General features: G+C 33.4%; 1 protein-coding gene across 2 annotated transcripts in view; it reads right to left on the minus strand.

The window, feature by feature from the left end:
- The window catches only part of LOC118189053 (uncharacterized), a 230,213-nt gene that overhangs the window by 151,429 nt on the left and 55,289 nt on the right, over positions 1–23,495 (minus strand). Inside the window, exon 1 of one of the 2 annotated variants that reach the window (XM_085825003.1) lies at positions 15,596–15,743. The exons of the other annotated variant lie outside the window; for it this stretch is intronic. The gene's annotated coding sequence lies outside the window, so the exon portion shown is untranslated. Of the gene's footprint in view, positions 1–15,595; positions 15,744–23,495 lie in introns of those variants that run through there. 2 annotated transcript variants of the gene reach the window in all.

A 23,495-nucleotide genomic window follows, 5' to 3' on the forward strand; every position in this document is an offset into this window, starting at 1 on the left:
AAAAAAATATTAAAACATTTTTAGAAGTAAAATTTTTGGATAAATAATTGATAGAAAAGTAAGTGTCCCATCACTTATGTGAGCCATTTTTTGCTCCGTTCTAAACAATTGTATTTTTATTAAATTAATATTTTAATATTTTGAAAAAATGTATGTTATGTAATAATTGTTACTAAATTTAAGTATGAAACACACATACAAAAAATTTTTATATGTTTTTAAAATTTATTTTATTACAATTTCCTTTTGTAAAGCACAAGTGTCCCATCACTTTTGTGAGACACTGTACGTATTTTCCAAAAAAAAAAAGCGATTTTGTTAGTGCAAAAATTCGTAGCTGAGCTTATTTATTTTTCGACAGAAGTAGGAATAAAAGTTACTCAAATCTGTATCTTCAAATCTTTGAATAAGATTTATACTGCACTTAAATTGGTTAGCTCCACTTATAGATTTTTCTGATACGTCATTGTTTTGATGGTAATGAAAATTGTGTAAAGTCGAGCTTTGAAATAACTAAAATCTTGAAATATTTGTAATATCATTATTTACAACAAATACATTATTAAAATATCTTCGCGGACCGCATAAAATTGCTTCGAGGGCTGCCTGTTTGAGACGACTGCTGTAACTCATATTAGTGAGTATATCATATTTTAACAACGACGCAAAAGAACGTTGTTCAATATAATGTAAAAGTAACCATTTAACTTATATTAGGGATAGGAATAATCTTGTTTCAAATGTAAAAAAATCTGAAACTATATAACTCATATTGTAAACACACTACATTTTAACAACGACACATACCGACGTTGTTCAATATAATGTAATCATTTAACTCATATTAATGATGAGAATAATTTTGGTTTAGCTGTAAAAGTGCGGAAATGTATAACTTGTATCAGTGAGCGCAGTTTTCCGGAAGTATATCACGTGATGATTATTTAGCATGACAGATAATCACAAATAAATCACGCACTCATGTATACCACACGAATTCTCAGCTCAAGGCGCATTAAAAGCCCGAGGGAAATGTCATTGCGCGGAAGGTACTTGTCAACACCTTATACGTGCTTGCGTGATAAAGACCAAAAAATCCCCAGATCTTAAAAAAAGGAAAAAGAAAAAAAATATATGAGATCTTTTTTTATTAGATTCCTGGGTTACTAAATCTAGTGTATTGAGAAAATGTTTGTTCTGTGTTCCACAAGTCAGTCTTCGTTTACAGCAGACTTCAGATGTTCCAAGTAAATAAAGAGTCTCTCATTAGAAGCGCCTGTAAAAAACTTTATTTTTAGAAACTGGAAAATATTTTTACATGCTTACAACATGGTAAATGTTCCGATTAAAGAACGAAAAATAATGCCTGGCATATGCCCTCCTTAACTTATTCTGCACCACCTTGATGAAATTCGTAATCACTTACACACATATCTGCCTATTCGAGGTACTAATAACACGTTTGATTTCCTGTTTAAATTCTTTTGTTCTTGCATTTTCAGTTCGGATTCTTTGACAAAATTAACGTTGTAATGAACAAAGCTATGCTTTCAACAGACCGGCTAGATCAAGAGCGTGGTGATTTAATGTCTGCTGTCGAAGTGTCCTCAAATTTCTCTATCAATCTGCTATTTATTTTTTTATTAGGTGCAATTTTACGTTCAGACATTCCTAATAGTCTGCGCATAACACTCTCCATTTTTATGCTTATTTTTTACAATCAAAACTCACTGTTCCTTTGTGCAGTACTCCCGGTCGATTATTGTAAGTATGTAAAAATATCTCCAGTTTGCTAAAAATAAAGCATTTTTACGAGTTATATTAAATCCGACGCCTTTTGTTAAGACACACTATTTTTGTTTCTTTGGATACGCCAAAGCACAAAGGCGAGGGAGGTGGTTTCGTGGAGGCGAAGGGAGATGGTTTCGTGGAGATCAAGAGAGATTGTCTTGTTTCTGTGGTAGAGATGAAGAAAAAAATCGGTTCAGTCCCATGCAGGAAGTTGATTCACTAGGAAACAAACTGAGCACGAATTACTAGTGGTTCAGCGCTATCCTTTTCCATGTTAGGTTATTTGAACGTGGTTATAGATTATCGACAAAGATGGCCCAGGTTTTTATAGGATTCTAGATGAATAGACATGCATGGGATAGCTGTATATAGCCTCTGCATGTCTATGAGAGCGAAAAAATAAAATGTTTAAAATATTGAATAAACTATACAAGGTATTTACACATTTTTAAAACGATTTCAATAATGAATTAAAAGAAAAGTAAATGTTTTGAAAAAACATTTCTGAGAACAGCTTAGTATTTGAAATGAGAAATATCGTCTGCTACATTTAAATTGAATCTTCTTTCAAAATGTCGCATGTAAACAAGCTGTGGATGGAAGGATATATTTTTGCGCTTTCCGAAGAGAAACATCTCTAGTCGATAGTTCAAAAACTTTGCCAAATGCGTGGTATTAAAATTTCTATGTATAAAATAAGCAACATTATTAATGGAAAGGAAAAAACTGTCAATAATTGCTTCTACTTGGGAAGAAGACTCAAAACGAATACCCGAATTTACTGTTTCTAAAGTTAAATCGTTGGTTTCAACATGAAATCCGCCGACGCAGAAATCAAATGAAAAGTCTTGAAATATATCTGTAGCAGCAACACTAAATAAAATAATAATCAATACAGCTTAAAAAAGCTAAACAATTAAAAAAACGTTATGTTCACCAGTTTTTACCAATGCATGTGCTCAATGTAGAAACATTTGTGTAACCCTGTATGAAAACTGCATAGAAGATAAAGGGAAATACGTTGTGACCGTTAATGAGGCATGGGTTTATCTAAGTGACTGCACCGAAAGAAAAATTATTTATTAAGGAAAACAAGATAAACAAAAGGTACAAACCTGGTTCTGTCTATGGAAAGATCAAGATAAAGCAAGAAGTCATACTTAGAATGCACCGCATTCTTTGGAAAAAAGAAGACTGATACAGGTAGTCCATGTCTATCTGTTTAACGTATTCCTGCAAAATCCTGTGGATTATTATGCCTTTGGTCTTTCTGAAAGAATTCTTTCTAAGCGCAAACCCACCATGATGGATGGATTACGGAAAATAAAGGAAGAGGAATGGGAATTATTATCCCTTGAAATTTTACGAAAAGCCCCAGGAAATTTTACAAAAGTCTATCATGGAAATCACGGTACAAATTTATATTCCAGAAAAAAGGGCTATCAGATAGAATATTTTAAAAACCACCCTTTTCATTTTAACATTAAACTGCCCCGGAATCGTTCTAAAAATGTGTAAACATCATCTGTATATCTTCTTTATCTTTGAAAAATGAAAAAAAAAAAAAAAAAACCGAAGGTCATTCATTCTAATAAAATAGTAATTTTTTTTAATTAGATTTATAATGAACTCATTGCGATTTTATTTCAATCAATCCGATTCAAAAATAAAAAAGTACCATTCTTAAGAACTGCATCTGCAACGCGTTAAAGTGAACGCAGAATTGTGTTTTGAGACTAATAACCTTTTTTAGTTAAGAATTGGATTAAAATTGGTCCGATTTATGAGGTAACGAGATGAATGATTGCCATAGTTTATACTGCGGTAAATATCAAATTAAAAAATAAATTAATCTGGTAAAGAGCAGGGTGTATTTTTTCCGAAAATAGACCTTACGGCTGGCTCATTAACAAAATCACAAGACAATTTTTAATTTAGAAACAAAATTCCCACAAAAATTTGATTTACCATTGGAAGAAAGCTGGTTTGTTACAAATGCTCGTAAATTATCCGCACAAAATTTACGTGCACTAACCGGTTTTATCTCTCAAAATGTATCGATCCGTTCTCCATTCAAGACTGGTGTTCACGGATTCTTAACATCTAAATAATTCAGCAAAAGCAAAGATATGTGGACAGGAGTGCTCGTTCATGTGTGTTGACATTTTGTCACGTGATCAATGGTCCGTTGATTTTCAGACAGGAAGTTTCATACATACTATTCCTTGAATCATCTTTGAAGGAATTATTTATCAAAGACAATTAATTACCTGTCATTTTTTTCCCCACTCGCCTCAGGATACTTTGTTGAATATTTTTTGCAAAATATATTTATTCTGAAAGAAAACAAAAAAGAAAAGAGAAGAAAGAAAAGTAGAATACTGTATATCAGTAAGATACTCCGGATAAGAAGTTTATCAGTAAATCATTACTAGCAATACAATCTTTTTCTCTGCTTATTATTGTTATTTCAGTCTTCGAGAAATTCATGTACTTCTTATAGAGCAGAACACGAATGCATTTCGTAGCAGAAAAAGATGACGAAAACAAATTTAGAAGAATGTGCATGAGAAATTTTAGGCACCTATAGCGCAGATCAAAAATGGTTCTTCGTATACTAAAGAATAATTGGAAAAAATTAGAAATGTATGCACCTTTTATAGAGAAGATCATGGATGCTATTTCGTAGCAGAAAATGATGACGAAAATAAATACAGAAGCATGTATCTGGAAGTTTTAGAAACTTTTTGTAGAGGAGATTAAGAATGTAGCTTCGTAGAAGCAAAAGTTTATGAAAGGATAATTGGAAAAAAAAAATAGAAATTTCTGTGCCTTTTATAGAGGAGATCATGAATGCCATTTCGTAGAAGCAAAAAATGACGAAGCAAACGTTTATATAAAAATAGCTGGGAAAAAATCAGAAATTTATGTACTTTTTATAAGATGGAGCTTCATAAAAGCACCAGTTTACGAAAGAATAGTTGAAGAAAAAATTAGAAATTTATGTACTTTTTATAAGTGAGATCTCAGATACTATTTCGTAGGAGCAAAGAAATGACAAAATAAATGCAAAAGTATGTATATGAGAAATTCTAGCCATTTTTTATCGAAGGGAGTAAGAATGGAGTTTCGTAGAAGCAAAATTTTGATTATGTGAAAGAATAGTTAGAAATTTATGTACTTTTAATAGAGATCATGAATGCGGTTTTATAATAGCAAAAAATAACGATAATAAATAAAAAATTTTATATGAGAAATTTTACGCACTTTTTATAGAGGAGATTGAGAATGGAGTTTAGTAGCAGCAAATGTTTAAGAAAGTGTGTGTGTGTGTATTGAGAATACGGCAAAGCACACTAGGGCTATCTGCCTAAGAGGAAGTATGCCTTCGTGGAGGTCTTTCTAAGGGAAACTGGCTCGTATACACGTTACACATGGGGAAAACCGCAAAAACGCCCAAGCAGCCAGCCCGTTCGCGGGATTCGAACCTCGGACCGAACTACCAGTGTTCAGCGATTTTACCGCTCGGCCGCTGTTGGGCATGTTTAAGAAAGAAAGGATGGCATAAAATAAATGCAGAAGCATGTACAGGATAACGGTTTACGAACGTCTTAAATTTTATGAACGAAAAATATCTTGGACGACGAATAACATCTCTAAATATGAAGAAATAAGCTGGCAACAAATTATACTCAGTGCAATTATTATCGAATGCCTGCAGAAGAAGATGGAAGAGAAGATGTTCCTAGTTATTTGACCCTCGAAGTTTGTGAAACATGAGGTAAAGTGCAATGGTTCCTAGCACATTATCATCCTGATAAAGCAATAGTAAGCGTAAATATCGCATTTCCTCGCGTACTCACCCCTTTTTTTACTAATTTTATCGCCCAAAAATCGAGAAGAGGAAATTATACAAATTATTTAATTTCTGAAGAATGCGGTACCAGTATGAACATAACAAATGAAAAGTAGTCGTGGATAAACGACAGGCAACTCTCACAATATTATTTTTTCTAAAAGAGAGCTAGTATATTCCAATAAGAATACATAGTAATATCAGCGTTACAATATCTAATAAGATATCTTCATTTTTACTTTCCTGTAACTTACTCGCCCATTCTTATTGCTGTCTTTGGTACTCCTTAGACCTCAAATTATCCATAAATAATTCGACAAGGTGAATTCGACTGGGTGAAATCGCAGACTGAATGCCGGTTCGTGTTTGCTTCGCCGTGATGAGTTGGAGTTCAATAGTTAGAAGCTTCGGCATGGTCTTCGCAATCCGTTTGCGAGAGATTTTCCTTGTCAGCAAGACGAAAACAATCACTATATGAAGGAATCCATTTTAAAATTTAAGACAAGCTCATTCTGTGAATGCATTAAGGAAAGGAAAATGATGAGAATATATTCAAAATGTTCAGAACCTGGCGCTAAAACGTTAGGGAGAAAAATATGCGACGAAATATAGTATTTAGTATGTAGGGTTTATATTTATTTTAACTAACATTTATTTTAAGTTTAAACTATCTTTCTTGTCAAGCCTTACTCTTCCCTGGAATTGCCAATGCCAGAGTATGTAAATTTTAGTAGAACGCGCAAGGATTCAAATTATCAGCGGAAGTATTCTGAGTTAAATAGAAGGGAAACGAGTTCGAAAGAGTGCTTTTCTAGCTTCACGAGTGTGGAGGTGGTTAGTTAGAAATTGAAGAACCACGCGGTTCGGCCTGTGTGCTTGCCTCGGCAAATTGTTAATCTTTCAACGTAATATTCAGAGTTTGCTGAATTATCAGCGGTATTTTAGAACGCGGTGAGGTTAGTTACGTTTAGAGAGCCTCGTAGTTAGTCACTTGTTAGTATCTCTTTTTAGTTTCTTATTTTTATTTTACCGCCGGGTCGGCGTAGTTTGTGAGCGTCAAGAACACGCATTTGTAACTTCGAAAGTTGAATAAAAGGGATTTAAAACCTTCTCAAGACTTTGGTCTATTTCCAGCTCTCAGCAGTCACCACTTTGTTGCGTGCAGGTTGGAAGCGCGCAACTTTACAAGTAAAAGTAAAATAAAATAAAATAAAGATATAAGTTTTTAAGAAATGCATTTATTGCTCTTCGGCCCCTTGATTTCTGAAGCAAATGGTTATAACGTCAACCCTACATTAAAGATCTTCTATCCTCTAGTGGTAATATTTTTGAGGATTAACTTTTTAACAAGTCGTCTGGAAGTTTTGTGCAGTCTTCTTTCGTATCAGCAAAATACCAAAATTTTCCAGCCCAAGGAATTGATAAATATCCCGGTAGCATAACATACAATTTAAAACATTACAAAAGTCACCACTTTTAACATCAAAACTTAAAAAGGCGTGAATGCGAACGGCTTTCACAGATAACTGTTACAAAGAAGACAAATAAAAAATAATTGTAATAAGTTTTAAAAATTGCTCATACGATTTATAAACTGATTTACCTCAAAATCGGCATGAGTTACGTTTCCAACTTCCTGGATTCCAAAGTAGGTGACGCAAGGCTTGAGCACGGGGTATGGTTAATACTTCGAATTTAAATTCAAATGCTGAATGCCTCTTTGATAAGAGACGGAAAGAATTTAAAATATATATATATATATTTTTTTTTTAATGTCCAACTAGTTTCATTAAACTTGAGTTATGTTACGAAGAGAGTTGGCCAAAAAACTAAACTTAACTGGTTTAGTAAATGTAACAACTTCCTGATTCCGATTGAAAGAACTTTATTAAATTTAAGAAAGGACTTTATTAAATTTATTTATTAAAAAATGTTCTTTTAAATACATCAGATGTCTTCAACGGAGTCACCAAATGTTTTTACTATTCTGTTACATTACACAACCATGCAGTTATCACCTACAAGTCTTTCCGAGTGTTAGTTGTTGAAATATCCGATGAAAGATGGATAACAAATCTTTTTTATTTAATTTATTAAATAATTAATTACTTATTAACTACTTGTCAAGGTGATGCCCTTTGTCAAGCATAATATCTTCATCTTTCATAATTTAATCTGTCAGTAGTTTCTTAAGAAACTAAGTGATTAAAAACTAACGCATTTCTCAGTAATGTAAATTTTTATTTTACTTATCAATAATAAATACAATTGACTTAAAATGTATTATTTAATTTGTAATACATCTAGCTGATCCTTTTAACGAGCATTTGTATCTTTATTTTAATTAATAAAGTTACAAAAAGACGTGTCAGAGCTGATGATATTAGGAAGAAGATATAGTAGGCGCCACTTAATGTAATCGCGTTAACATTAGGATATCGTTTTCGAATTGCCGAAGTCCCGCCCGTTTGCATACGAAAGCATGGAAAATAAATCGCTTTATCAAAATACTAGAGAATGAATTTTTTAAACTGATATAATTCTGTCAAATATAAGATAAAGTTCGCTGAATAAGGTTGAAATACAGTATAGAAATTCTCAAACAGCACAGATATGTTGCCGAGCAAGGAATTAGGTCGCCAAGATCTTGCTTTTGATTTTAAGGGAATATTTGAGTTTTGTAACGGCGTCTCAGAAAAGACAAGAAAGAACTGTTTTAAACAATCTAGCCTTTTAATAAATGATAAAATAAAGGAAGTTCAATAACTAAAAATCTCTCCAACTCATATGAGTTGTGAGGAATTTGAACGCTTCGATGGCTATTGTTGAAAAACTCAAGTTGCAGCATCAGTGACAAAAGAAGATACCTGCCTCTCATTTTCCGAAGCGTTATGAATATAAAAAGTTCATAAATGAACTTTTGCATAATGATTCCAGATAACCAACTACACTTCTCATCAAAATTAAAGGATAACGGCAGAAATAAAACGTAACTGATACTTAATGAAAAATTATTATTAGAAATTTGTACAAAAGCATTTGTTAACATAAATTACAGTTTTAGTTTGTTGATTATTGGCACAATATTGAAATTAAAACCAAATTTATTGAAATCGGCAAATAAGAGAAAAATTAAGTCACATCTTGTTCAATAATTTTTTCTTTAATATGGTGTAAGGTCACCTCGAACAGATATGCAAACCTCACAACTTGATTTCATAGAATTTACCCAAGTATTGATTACGTTTTGTGGAATTGCACGCCACTCTCCTAAAAGTGCACTTTACAACTCCTGGAGGGCACGGGGAGGAATTTGGTGCGCTGAAATTTGGCGCCCTAAGGTATCCCATACATGCTCAATTGGGTTCAATTCGAGTGAGTAAGGTGGCCAATTCATTCGAGAGATATCTTCTGTTTGCAACTATTCTGACACACATATGCTCGATGCAAAAACTCTGGACCAACAGCACTCCTAAACCGTTTCACTTCGTGTTCCAGTACCTCGTCCACATATCTCCGAACGGTTACAGAACCTCCTTGAAAGATATGCAGCTCAGTACGGCTATTTGTCATGATTCCTCCTCAAACCATTAAACCACAGTCGCAGAAACGGGATATTTCACGGAGAGGGGTGGAAAGTTGCGTGTTTCTTCCTCTCTCCAGATTAAAGCACGTCTAAAATCACCCTTCAGACTATATCTGGACTCGACTGCAAACAATACTCGAGCCCAATCGTCTTGGCTCTGTTAAACATGACGACGACACCAGTTTAAACGGACCCCTCTGGAAGCTGCAGAAGGTGAGACAAAATCCATTGGTTGTCTCGCTTACTGTCCAACCTCGTTAAGCCTTCGTGAAGCAGTAGAACGGTTAATTCGAGTTCCTGTGGCAGCCTGAACGTCTAAAACCAAGTCTCTTGCAATCGCTTTGCGCTTTCTTCGATGCAGTTGTTGCTCTTGTTCGCTCTTGATCAGGTTGTCTATCAAATGATCCAGTGCTTAAAAAGCGGCTCCAAAATCTTGATATGGCATTTTGAGGGATTTTTAGATCTTAGGGGACCACCATTTGTGTTTGACCTCCCTCGATTCTACTAATTGTTTGCCACTTTTACTTTTACTTCAATGATGCCTTTGAGCCGTAACTACTGAACACTCTGAAATGCGCAGTACATTGTCAATCATCGAATTTGCATATTTGCGGCGCTAACGTCTGTGCGGAAGTGCAATTTTGTGTTCAATTCTATTTAATTAACATAAATAATTACTGCATTGGGCACTGGTTGCAACATTAACTTAGTGAGCATATTTTTTCTCATTTTTCTTTAATTTTAATGATCACTATATTAATGACTTTTTCATTAATTAAAATACCGTGAAAGTTGTAGCGTTTTATTATTTTAATTATCCTAGCCAGTTCTTATAATTCAGACATTTATTGTCAATTCTTCCTTCTATTTCCATACCAGAATGCAAATTAGTTCGCGTGTATTTAAAATGAAGTTTTTAGATTGTAAAACAGAACATGTTGTGCCTCTCGAGGCCACAAAATGATAAGATTTTTAGATCATAAGATTTGTAGTTTTCGGGCTTTCATTATACTTGCCGATATTTGAATATCTATGCCGGTTAGGTTTGTGTGCTAATTTCGCGTTAAATTAATTTGGCTACAAGTTTACTTGAATGTAAATTTTTACATTTGACTGTTACTTTAAGTTATCCCGCCATAAGTGCTGCCTAAGTTTGTAAGCACCAGGTGTGTTTTCTGTTTTTCCTTAGTTTAAAAAAAAAAGCATTTTTTACACCCTTCTCAAGGTTCAATTGTTATTTTAGACTTAGCGATAATTTGCGTAACGTCTACCAAGAGTTTAGGCAGTAACTGATGGTTGCGAAACATACCAAACTTTATAAAGTTGGTATTTATATGCTTCAAGTTATAGTAACATCCAGTGCCGTTTTGAAGATTATTTTTTGTCATCGCTTAATGTTATCAAAATAGCCGTGGACAAAACTGATCAGATTAACTAGCTCCTACTGTTATCTGTTGAATAATATATCTCTGTCTACATTTTTAATAATAATTATATGCTGCACTCCAACTTATATTTTTGTTTGTTTTTTAGACATAATAACGATAAACGCGTTCAATTTTTTATCGATGATACTAAAATAAAAATATATACAGCGGAAAACCGCATAAAAGACAAAATTTCTTAATTTTAATAAAACTTGTTTTATTATTATCTTAAAGATACCACCAGACAAGTATCTGCGTTATTTAAAACAATTTTTGCAACTGAAAGTACATTTTTTGCAACCGCTAGGCAACATTAAGAGCATTTGTGCACATGGTTGCATAAAAAAATCTGATGTGACATGACTTCTTGATACGCCTACTAAATTATACGCATTTTTTGCTGCATTTCATATAAACGTTTTTCTTTGACTTAACTTAATTAAACGATTTCTCGAGAAAAGTTGAAAAGGGCATAAAAAATTGCAAACTTTGATGAAATTAAATATCCTTTTATCAAGTGAAACTTCTTGCATTTTTAGTTTGTTATAATGTAGATAAAACTTTTCCAAATAAAAGTATAGGAACCGGCAGACCACATCAAAAGTTAGATTTCGTTATTTGTCCTAATTTTTTTTTTTTTTTTTTTTTTTTTTTTTTTTTTTTTTAAATTTGGCATGGCCAAAAAATGTACATTTTTGTCATTTAAAACACCTCTGTAATTGAACATATATGACTACTACCAACGACTGCGAAAATAAAGGCCAGGTAAGCACTTCTAACCCAAGCAAGAGGGAGAATATATGTACATATATATATATATATAGTGTGTTTCAGCAAATCGGTTACAAAATTTCAAAAGAGATAGAATACGCGTAACAATGCATGTTCGGAAACCGTTTCCTGGCGCGATAGTAAAGACACAAAACACAAGAAACAGAATGAGAATATATGCTTATTATGCTTAGTGCAGCGGAAACCAAGAAATAAGAACAAAAACAGACGATCTTCATCAAAGAAGGTGTTCGAAACGTATTCTTAACGTGCGATCTGCAGGGATGGGCCGGTGCATTGGCCAGCAAGATCGCCAGACCTTACTTGCATTGACTACTTCCGCTGCGAGTTCGTCAAGACATTGGTGAACGGAACTCCCGTTAGAAGTGCTGAGGAACTTGTTGCACGCATCGTGGCAGCTGCTGGGGAAGTCCGGGACATGCCCGGTATTTTCCAGAACATCAGATCTTCCGTTGACTCCGGGGTCGTAATTTCGACCACTTTCTTTCACGGCGATCGTTGTTTACTTTTGTTCTTGATTCCCACTGTACTAAGCATAATAAACATGTTTCCTCACCCTATTCATATTCTTCCTTTCTTGTGTTTTATGTTGTCACTACCGCGGCAGGAAAGCCTTTACGATCATGCATTGCTATGTGATCTTCCGTCGGGTAGTCTAGGCATGTACTTTTGGTACTGCCGATTGCAATGAAAAAAGGAGGTGGCCAACAAGATGTTATATCAGTTCCGAATACAAAATTTCCTCATTCTACGCCTGATCGCTTTTGAGCTATTTGTGATACATATACACAAACGGATGTCACGAAAATATCCATTTTTAATTCCTTTTACAATCCGTTCTGGAATAAAGAGTCCGTTATTTTGTTCGTACTTACAGATGTCACGCAAAATAAATAGTCGAAATGTATTCGAGGACAGTGAAAAGGGATATTTCCGTTGAAATCTGATAATTAAAATTGTTCACGATTACAGTACGTCCTTTACTTCATGCAATGAAGTAAAAAAAGGTAAATTTTTAAAGATTCAAATTATAATGGAATTTATATGCAGCATTTCAATTTCCAACGCGTACGTCGAACGATGTTTCTCTTCATTGAATAACTTATGGTGGGATAAATGAAACAGATTAACATTGGAAAATGTGCTGGCTAAAAAAGACGAACTACTGATTTGCAGTAACATAAAAACTGAATGTAGGAATTTTTACGAAGAAATAATTAAAAATAAAAATTTAGAAGCAGTTAGGAGCTACCAAAAGTACGCTTTTGAAACGGGAATTAAAAAATAATTTGACGTTTATTTTAGTGTAATTTTCATAAGTTATTTCCATAAAATTTATTAATCTATGCATATACTATCCATGCTAATTTTTTTTTCAAATTTATATAAATATTGTACCTTTGGTACTCTATAAATGTTAGTAGGCGTTACTGTTCTTACTTTTAAGCTTAATCGTGCAATTCATAATGAAATCGGACTGTGCTAAATATTTTGTGATATTTTACATGTGGTTGCACTTCATAATGTCATAATGTAACATGTTTACCTTCTAATAAAAATATCTATTTTCTACTCGCAGACAATAAAACAGAAAAACCTAATTTGATTTTTTAATCTCCCATACATTCTAATTTGAAAATGTCCAGGCTAGCAATTCTGAAAAGGTATAATTAGCATACCTTATGTTAGAAAAGGCGAACTGCAAAAAAAGTTCCAAATTAAAAAAAGAAAAAATGCTGTTCTGGCATGTTTATTAAAAAAATTTATGCGAACTGTTAACATAAAAAGTACTAATTCAATATTTTTGTGCGTTAACAGTTCTTATAAATTAAGTATTTCGGTATTTTCCAGTGTTCATATTCTGAAAACACAGGAAGATATCACAGTATTTAATTTAATTCTTCTTTGCTTTGAAGTTGTGGATGGCGATGATTTGTAAAGCACTTTAAAATGGAATTTTTACTTTCTTGTACGACGTAAAAAGGAAGTATTGTAATCGAGAAAAATTTTAATCTCCTATTTGAACGAAAATATCAATTTTGACCGCTATAGAATGCAATTTAACGATATTTTTGTGAGGCATCTGTACGTAAGGGCAAAATAAAGGACTCTTTTCAACAAAAAAATTATGAAACTGATTTAAAATGAATTCTGAAGAGAATTGTTTTGTGGCGTCTGTGCGTTCGTACGTATCTCGCATAGCTCAAAACCGAGTGAATTATGTTGTTTTTATCTTCCGGTTAAGGTTTTTATGCCTTTAGTAAATCTGCATGCAATATTTGTAGAATTATCAACAATTTAAAAGTTGTTTAAGTGTAGCTAAGCCTAATTATTTTTGTCATGGCGGCCATATTTGTTTACAATTGAAACTTTGCAGAATAGTGGATTTGTTGCCACTAAGCTTCGAAGCAACAAAGATAACGCCTTATTTTATTACTGCGAATTAAATCATGCTTAATCCATTCTGGAATTTATTCGAGGAAATAAGTGTTTAAGATTTACTTCGTAATTTTTAATGTATATATATTGAGTTTTTATGTATTTTTACCTTGTCGTGAAGTGAGAACTGAATTAATTGAATGAGAAATACTGAATTGTCTCTGAAAAACTGTTTCTTTTTCTTTTTTGTTTGTTGTTGTTTTTGTTTGCTTAATTTCTTTTATACATCGCTTTAGATTTATTATAGTATTTGAATAGAATATGTGGCAGCGATTAGATAATTCTTCAAATGATTTAAATTTTGTGCATTCTGAGTTACAAAATGAATGAAATGTAACGCTGTTAAATGGTAAACAAATATAGTGAATTTTAAAGAGTGCATTTATTCTATTGTGGTTTATGGGCTATCGACAAAGTAGATTTAATTCAATCCAATAAGTTTAAATGAAATACAAGAAAAAATGCGTATAATTTAATATTCCGTGCAAGGAAGTCATGTGGTGTACACATCAGGTCTTTTATCTTGGAAAGCAGATAAGATGTTATTTTTATGTATTTAAAACCGTAAATCTTAAGATTCCAATAATGCAATCGAAAGGATGTTATAAGCCTTATTATTATGATCTAATTTTCTGATTTGTATTCATCTGCTTTTCAACTGCTTTGATGTTAGTTTTAAGATAAAGATATAAGTTGCCTACTTTAGTTACTGTTTTACTTCACTTATATTCCAGAAATAATAATTACGCACTTTTTTTAATTTAGTAAAAAAAAAAAAAAAAAAAAACTGGGGTGGGTCGTCATTCTGAACCACTAAAAGTATTATTGTAACCTCGGCACCGGCTGAAATTACAAAAAATATTACAAACATTAAAAAAATGTATATATGTAAAAATATGCGTATGTACGTAAGAAAATGAAAATAAATTGACATTTCGATTTTATACCACTACAGACGTACTCAGCTGATCAATGTTTACGTTTATAAGTAATATTTTGGAAATGGGAATGATCACAAATAAAGTAATTATTTTCGAAAATGACTGGCATCAAAAACAATCACTGATCGAAAAAGATCACTCAGCAATCAAAACATTATTAGTACTCTTCATGCGCTCGATGAAAGTTAAGATCACTGCTAATTAACATATAAAAAAAGTTAGTAATAAATTTTAACAGTAGTAATTTTTTTGTCTTTCTGTCTATTCAATGAAACCTGGTGAGGTTTTTTTTTTTTTTTCTTTTTTTCCACAGAACGTTGAAAAGGATGAAAAAAAGTATTGAACGATAATATCTTTTGAGACATAGCAGTATTGGTTGAACGTATTAAGTGTGACTGAACTCTGAACAATTTCCGTTCGAATTATTAGCACAGTTCTATTGTTAAAAGTTATTGTTAAAAATTACCATTTTAGTAAAAAATGTAATATAGCCTACTAAAATAATTATAACGGATAATCAGCATCGTTAAAAACATTCAGATCCCACGAAAATTAATAAAATGAAAAAAAATTTTAAAAAATCTTCGTATATAAACATAACATTATAAACAATGCAAAATTTATTATACAAAAACCCTAACCAGAATAACTTATTGCAAGACAGACAACTTCACCGTTAATCCCCTCCCTGAAAAAAAAGGAAAAACTTCGAAATCAATGTAAAATTATTTCAAGAAAACTGCAGTAAAATTTCGCTACTCACCGAAAGAAAGTAAACAAGTTCCACGACAGTTATCCATTAGTTAGCGTATGCGATGAAAGCACGGTCTGTTTTGGTAATTCTGTTCGCTGTAGGACAGCTGTTTAAGCTGCTCGCCAGATGGCGCTCACCCCACCTGTCGGGAAAGAGGTCACCGGAAAGCTCCAATTCAAAAAGGGCTCCCTCCCACAGGAAGAACGACCGACAAAAGATCATCTGGCAACACGAATTCGGAGTTTTTTAGCCAGCAGATACAAAACAGAATAAAAACAAAACCGAGTAAGAGAAACTTGCAAATTCTACTTCAATACATATGTAAGTATGGAGGTAAATATATTTGGTATGTAGGTATATAATAAATATATTTAACACGGCAATGTTGAATTTTTTATGTGCATTCCAAAAAATTAATTATTTTACAAAAAAGAACGCAATTATTAAAAATATGAAAAAATCATAACTATTAAGACAAATTTTTGAAAAAATATTTTATGAAATTTTTTATATATTTCTCGTTTTATGGGGGGGGGAATTAAAATATGAAAGGATTCAGTTTTAAGGTCGCATCAGATTCGACAAGATTTTTTTAAGCTATCATCGCAGGTTACCAATCTGTTAATTGACTCGCTCCTGCTAACACTTTATATTAAGCATAGCTTCCTTTACACTTATGGCACAAAGTCAAGAGCAAAATCATAAAGTATTTAAAAATAGCATATCTTTAATATTCCCGATAGAGAGTTACGGGTTGTCATTCATTTTTTTTTATATTCGATGTGTTATTTCTTCAGATATACCCTGATTTAACTGCATTTTTGTTGAAATCAATCGAAATAAAGAGAAGCAAAAAAATATTTTTAATAACTGCTTTAATTGTTTTCCAGTCACTCGGTTTGCTACTCAGTAATAAAAATGTTAAATTTGAAAGTTAAATATCTTAAACTTTACTGACTGGGAACACCTTCGTGCGTGCATTATGGTATAAATAGGTATGGCGCTGGTATATAAGTATTTTACTTGAGGTAGTGACAATACATTGTTTTCAAATAACCGAATTTGTGGATTAAAATTGAAAGATAAATGTCTTACATTTTGCTGAATGGCAACAGTCTGGTACGCCGGAGATATAAATATTTTGTTTTAAACAGTGTTGCCACTTCTCCCTTTCTAATAAGTCAGTTTTTTAAACAAAAATTCGTTAAATTTGTACTACTAAATAAATCAAAAACAAATTCGAAATTCAAAATTCGGGCTCCTGGGTGTCCATGTTCAGGTGGAGGATTAACCTGTATTAAAAATTCGGCGGCTTTAGGTGCGTCATTTTCCGGCAATGCGACGAACATACAGACATGCATACAAATTCTTAATTAATGAAATTAATTTATTACTTTTTTAATAATACATCGCGATAACAACTAGTAGCAACAGTTTGATAAGTGAGTTTCCAGACTTCGAGCATTATAAATTTAAAACTTGCACAGTTTTAAATCAGCTAGTTAATATTTTCGCACCAAAAAATTAACTTGCCATCTGAAAATTTTACATTGCAGTCTGCCACCTCAAAGAAGGTTTATTATTACGTATTTTTTATTTGAACAATAATCAAATGTATTAAATTATAAAAAAAATAATTAAGATTTTTTTAGTAAGTTCTTTGAATACATCTAGGATTCTGTGTTGGTGTGCAGTAAAAATATTAAACAGCAAAGGATAAAATTATTGCCTGTATGCAGCAATAATTGCTTTTGAAAGGAAAAAAAAATAATAATAATAATAAACCTAAAATTTGAAAATTTCAGATTTCAATCTAGCAGCCAGAAGCTTATTTTTTTAATTAAAAGTATATAATAAAAAAGGTTTTATGGATCAAAAGGGAAAAAGTAATTTATCCTACAGTTTAATGCGAATAACAAATTAAAAATTTCTCTTTGCAGAATTCATCAACAATTTTATATGACGAATAATCAAAGCACGAGGCACCTAAATAACGAAACCTTTTAATTGAATTGTATTGGGTAATGAATAAGCTATTATCTTAATTATGACACAAGATATTATCTTATTAACGTTGTCACACTTTTATTATTCGCGGCGTAAAACTGTAATTGAATTCTGAAAATAGAATTATTTAATCTAATATTCCCAAAATACTATACAATAAGCTTACACTAAAAGGAAAAAAATAATTTCTCATATATTTTAATGGGAATAGTAGGTTAAATAATTCTATTATAAGCGTGGTTCGCCTAAATTACTAAATCTAATCATTTATTTGTAGTGCTATTATGATTGTTTTAAAATTTTCTTTTAATTTAAGAGGGTTCATACACCTTAAACCCCTTATGATCTTCGAATATGTGACTGTTGCAAGAATTGGGATACTTTATTTATTTTTAAAAGCAATTATTTCCAACTTTTTTCAGCTGACTGCATAATATACTAGCTGCTTTGAAAACTAATAAACAGAAAGTTTGTGTTGCCACAGATAGTTTTGTAATTTAATCCGCTTTGCGACAAAATGTTTCGTCATGTTTCCACCTTGCGCGCATGATATTTTAAAAATGGCTAATGGTACGTACTTGAAATTTGATGGAATTCTTTATATGGGCACTATTTTATAACTGAACCAAAAATTTGACGAATATTTTAATATTAAAAAATTTTATGAACGAAAACATTACAGATTTTTTTAAATAAAATACATTTTATAAACTCAACTACAAATAAAATAAAAAAAGGTTTTAAAACAAACCTGTTTCTTAAATCGGAATCGAAATATAAATGAACAACTAGTCTTACCATTCAGCCAATCACTTGTGGCGATATAACTTAAAGTAACATGCTCAAATTTAAAATTACGCTAGTAGTCAAGGACTACATAGTTCAATTTAACACGAAGTTGGTTCATAAATCTAACCGGCGTAAATATTTAAATGTCCGTACTATAAAGCAAAGCCGAAGAATGAAGTCTTATTCGAGGTAGCAGAAATTTAGGAATGTGACCTCTAGAGACAGAACACACTCTGAATTAAAATCTTAAAACCTTCCTTTAAATATTATCTCAGTCTACCTCACTTACATTCTGGTAGGTAAACGGAAACGAGAAGTGACAGTAAAGATCCAAAACATAAAATAACTGGGAAAAATAATTAATAACCTTAATCAATTAGGAAAAAATAATAGTAATAACCTTACAAAACTATAAGAAATATATGAAATAAAGAAAGTAACTGAAAGCCATTCAGGAAATCAAAAGATCGCTTCGAATATTCAGTTTTGGAAATTGGATATAATAATAATGCTACAACCAGCACCTTACTTGATACTAAAATGAAAAACAAATATCGCCAATATATCGTTACATGCACAAAGAATGGCAAACTTCATCATTAAGTGTGCAAAGATAGGAAACTCAAAATACTTTTTTTCTCTCATCTACACTGGTGTGCAAAAATTAAGGACGAGACGGTTTTTTCAATATAACTTTGTACAAAAGCTTTCCAAATCAACACATTTAATACCGTAAGATCCCCAATATGTAAGGACATGAGCAATGTAAGCAACACTTACTAAAAGAGAAATCAGAGGGATAAAAAGAAGCTTTATTGAAAAAGTAGCATGGAGCGCAATGCGACTGAAGGCCGAAACATCCCTGTGATGGGTGTCCAGCAAGAAACATCCGGTCTTTAATAGGGGATATGATCTCCCCTGACTGCTAGGCAGGTTTCACAGTGTCTGCCCATGCTGAGAATGAGGGTGTCAATGAGTTGTTGAGGCATTGCTGCCCATTCGTCTTGCAACGCCAATCGAAGCTCCGGAATCGTTACTGGTGGTAAGGTACGAGCTGCCAAGCGTCTGCCTAGAAAATCCCATACATGCTCGATGGGATTGAGACCCGGAGATCGTGCCGGCCAATCCATACGTTCAATATCCTCACTCTCTAAGAGCTGTTCGGCAGCTACTGTGCGATGACATGATGCATTGCCGTCCATGAAAAGGAACTGCGGACCCATAGCGCCTCTAAAAAGACGCACATATGGAAGAAGAATCTCGTTACAATAACGGGTCCCGTTGACTGAACCTGCGTCGGAGATGTGAAGGTCTGTACGACTACCAAGCATGATGCCTCCCCAAACGAGAACACCGCCACCTCCATACCTGTCCCTTTCAATGATGTTCGAGGGATGATTGCGGCTTCCCCGCTCTCTCCAGATGAGTATGCGATGAGAATCGCTACTCAGACTGAATCTGCTCTCATCTGTAAAGAGTACTCGCCCTCATTTATTGTCTCTCCAATTCCGGTGTTTCTGGCACCACAGAGAACGCCTTCTCCGATGGGCAGGCGTTAGAGGTACACACCGTACAGGGCGTCGTGCAAACAGACCACCACCGTGCAATCTTCTGGCCACGGTAAAACGCGATATCGGTCGTCCAGTCGTCTGTGTCGTGTGTCTAGTGATTTCTCCTGTTGTCTGCCGCCTGTTTCTTCTGGCCTGTAAGGCAATATACCGGTCATCTGCGGGTGTGGTTCCTCGTGTACGACCACTACTAAACCCTGTAGCTGTAGATAGCTGTTCCTGTAGTTTGAAATTGTCTCCAAAGTCGTGAAACGATGCTGTGAGCAATTCCGAACTCTGCAGCCACACTTGTCACACAGCGGCCTTCCTCCAACTTCCCAATGATTCGACCTCGGGTAAAAGCATCCAGATGTCGTCTAACAGATTGATTATTCGCCATTTCTCGCTGAGGCAGAAACTCGGTGTGATATTAACTGCTATACGACGTGCAATCTCTTTGCCAGAAATACTGATCTTACACCGACAACATGCTTTATACTACTCAGACACTCTCCCATTACGTCTACCTGCATATCTGCGCATACGCTACCGTACATCACCTTACTTAATCTCCTGATTGGTCTTTCTGTCCGCTCTGCCTCTTCGTTCAGCTGATATGCTAATTTTTCGACTTCGTCCTTAATTTTTGCACACCAGTGTACTTCAAACTGCTACGTATTAAAAAAAAATGGTAGAAAATCTCTCAATTATTATTTTTTCATCATTTTTGTTTTAAAAGAAGGAGAAAATTATGAAAAGAATTATTCGTAAGAAACGAACGACTGAAAAGTATCTCTAAGACGAATATTTAATAGAATAATTTTTTTATTAGAAAATCAAATAATTTTGCACAAAGTTCGTAATATATAACGTTAAAATCATATTTTATTAATTTTAATAACTCAGCAAATTATTACTTGTAAACTACAGTAATTGCTTTTGTGCCAAAAAAAAAAAAAAAAAAAAGGATAATAATAAACCTGCAATTTGAAAATTTTAGACTGCAGTGGACATAATACTTAATGTTCTAAAAGGAGAAAAATAATTTATATGTGGTTGAGCGAGAATAATTGATTAAGCCAGTGGTTCTCAAACTTTTGAGTCGCGGCGCCGAAAAATATGACCAATCGTAAGTAAGAGATAAAAATAAATTCGTTTATCTTCATTATTTAATATTTTTTTATTTTATTAATATTAAATTAGTAATTAATGTGATAGATGAGCACTGCACATTTTCTTAAATCGTGGAATTAAACTGGACACGGTTACCTTCATTTCCTTTTCCACATTGATTTTTGCTCTATACTTGCTTTTTATCACAGCGACCGCCGAAACCCAGCACAAATACGACTTCGAAAATGGAATTAAAATCCGCTGAGCCTTATCATTTAGGGAATATTCATATTTTATTGAAATCCAAAATTCTGTCAATTTTTACTGTATACTTGATTGCTGTGGTTGCTGTTGTGTACACATTAGGGAAAGATTTCTTAAATGCAAAATATACATTTTTAGTTCTTCAATGATTTTTATTTCGAAAACGCTTCTCAGAAGTAGCAACACTTACAGCAACTGAGAAGAAAGTTTGCACCAGTGCTACAATATTTGAAACTTTGTTTTGAAAATCGCATTTAGAATAAATCGAAAAAATTCATAAAGACTGCCCTTCTGATCGAAATTCATAAAGACTGCCGTTCCTGTTTCGACTTCCCTAACACTAGCGGAAATAAAACTCTAAAATTCTTCTTTCTTAACGAAGAATTTTTCGCTGATAATGTCAGTCGTGACCATAATTTAGTTGAGGTTTGTAATTTGCATTCAAAAGTTCGACGGAATTGAAAAGGTATAACAAAGTATGTAACTGTTGAAATCATGCGGTGATTCCTTTGAGTATTTTATCTAGAGTAGAAACTATTTTTCTTATCAATTTAATTCCATATGGCAATTCAGAGTCTCATAATTTTTCATCTGCCTCGACGATCAACGTGCGTAACCCCTATAAAAAAATGTTTCACTCGAAAAATGCCACCCCTTAAAATGTGCCGCTTCCTCCGCCCTGCTCTAGCTACGCCACTAGTGCAAGATGAATAGACATTTAGACTAACATGGGAGCATTGTATATCTTGTGTGTACATAAAATATGGAAAAATATGTAATCTCATTCTATAAAAATATTGATATTTTTAATTAGAACTATAAAATCCCATTTTTTACCATGAATTTCATCCACCCACTTGCCGAATTTCATTACCGAATAATTCTGTCTCGTCAGCATCCTCTGAGACACACCACGTGATCTTTCTTTTATCCATAATTAGAGTGTTGCACGACATTTCGAGAGGTTCCAAAAAAAACCGTCACCCAAAATTGCCCTAATTCGGCCATTATAACGTCGTCGTGTTTTTGTCATGCTTCCAGAAGTCACGATAAAATTCTATTTAATTTTTAAGAACAGCCGTTCTTAGCTTAACTTCCGCAACAGCCAGACACTCTAATTGGATGGCTCCGTCCGCGGTTATTGGTTTGTTGAAATTAAGATTAAATAAGGAGCAGTCTCTGAAAGCTTCCTGTTCGAAAATTCTTCCAATGGAACTGTAAAATGCCGGAGTGAATTCGAATGTGTCAACAGGTACACTTATGCGTGCAGAAGAGTCACAACTAAGTTCGTAATCTCATCACGTTTGCCCACGGCTATACTGATAATATTATCCGGCAGTCGTTAACAGGGCAAGAGAATTTAGTACCCGAAAAGATTGCACCGAAAATCCGAGCGACAATATGCCTAGCGCCAGCGCTGAGAACCTGCCAATGTATAATTTAATATTAGACAAAAAAAAAAAGGCCAGCGTAAATGATTTCAGGGAATTTTGTTTTCAGGAGAAAGAAACAATTTTGTAAAAATACTTTTGGTTTTGAAGAACAGGGAACGTCTGTTGAGCGCTCTCAAAGCCGATAGATTTGTTGAAAATTTTTGCCAGTCTAAGATTATTATTATTATTATTGTTAATTTTAAATGATTAACGAAAATCGAAACCAACCTTTTTTTTTGGGGGGGGGCTTAAATCATGTACTTTAGACTTTTACAACCTTTCTTCAGTTGAAAAATATTGTGACGTACGTACGGGTTCGTAATGGATTGAATGCACACAGAACCGATGATAGCTTGATAAAATTTTCCCAAAAGAAATACTTTACAATTCTGGAACTTTTCACAAAAGTATTCGTGCAGCTTTTCTCAGTATGAGAAAGTACAATCAGTAGTTACCACTTCAAACTATTTACTAAGAACGTTAAGCACAAGACAGTATAAAAGTCTCAAATGCGTAAGCTCGCACAGTGATCTGCCAGTAATCTCAATACTCTGAGCTAAACTCTGAACTCAATTGAAAACGCCAAGTTCCAAGTTCTGCTGAATTTGCCGCGAATAGCATGCATTTTGCATCCGGCTGTCTTGAAATATCGCGCTTCATGAAGCACATCAGGTAAGTCCTTTTGGACCTACCTTTGGCACTTTGATGCTTTGGTTGCATATTCTGGTTTACAGCGGGAATTAATTCCGCTCTTAC

Source organism: Stegodyphus dumicola, chromosome 10 (genome assembly GCF_044657685.1).
Source record: "Stegodyphus dumicola isolate Sdum_Otavi_A_Nest chromosome 10, ASM4465768v1".
Lineage (NCBI taxonomy): Eukaryota > Metazoa > Arthropoda > Arachnida > Araneae > Eresidae > Stegodyphus > Stegodyphus dumicola.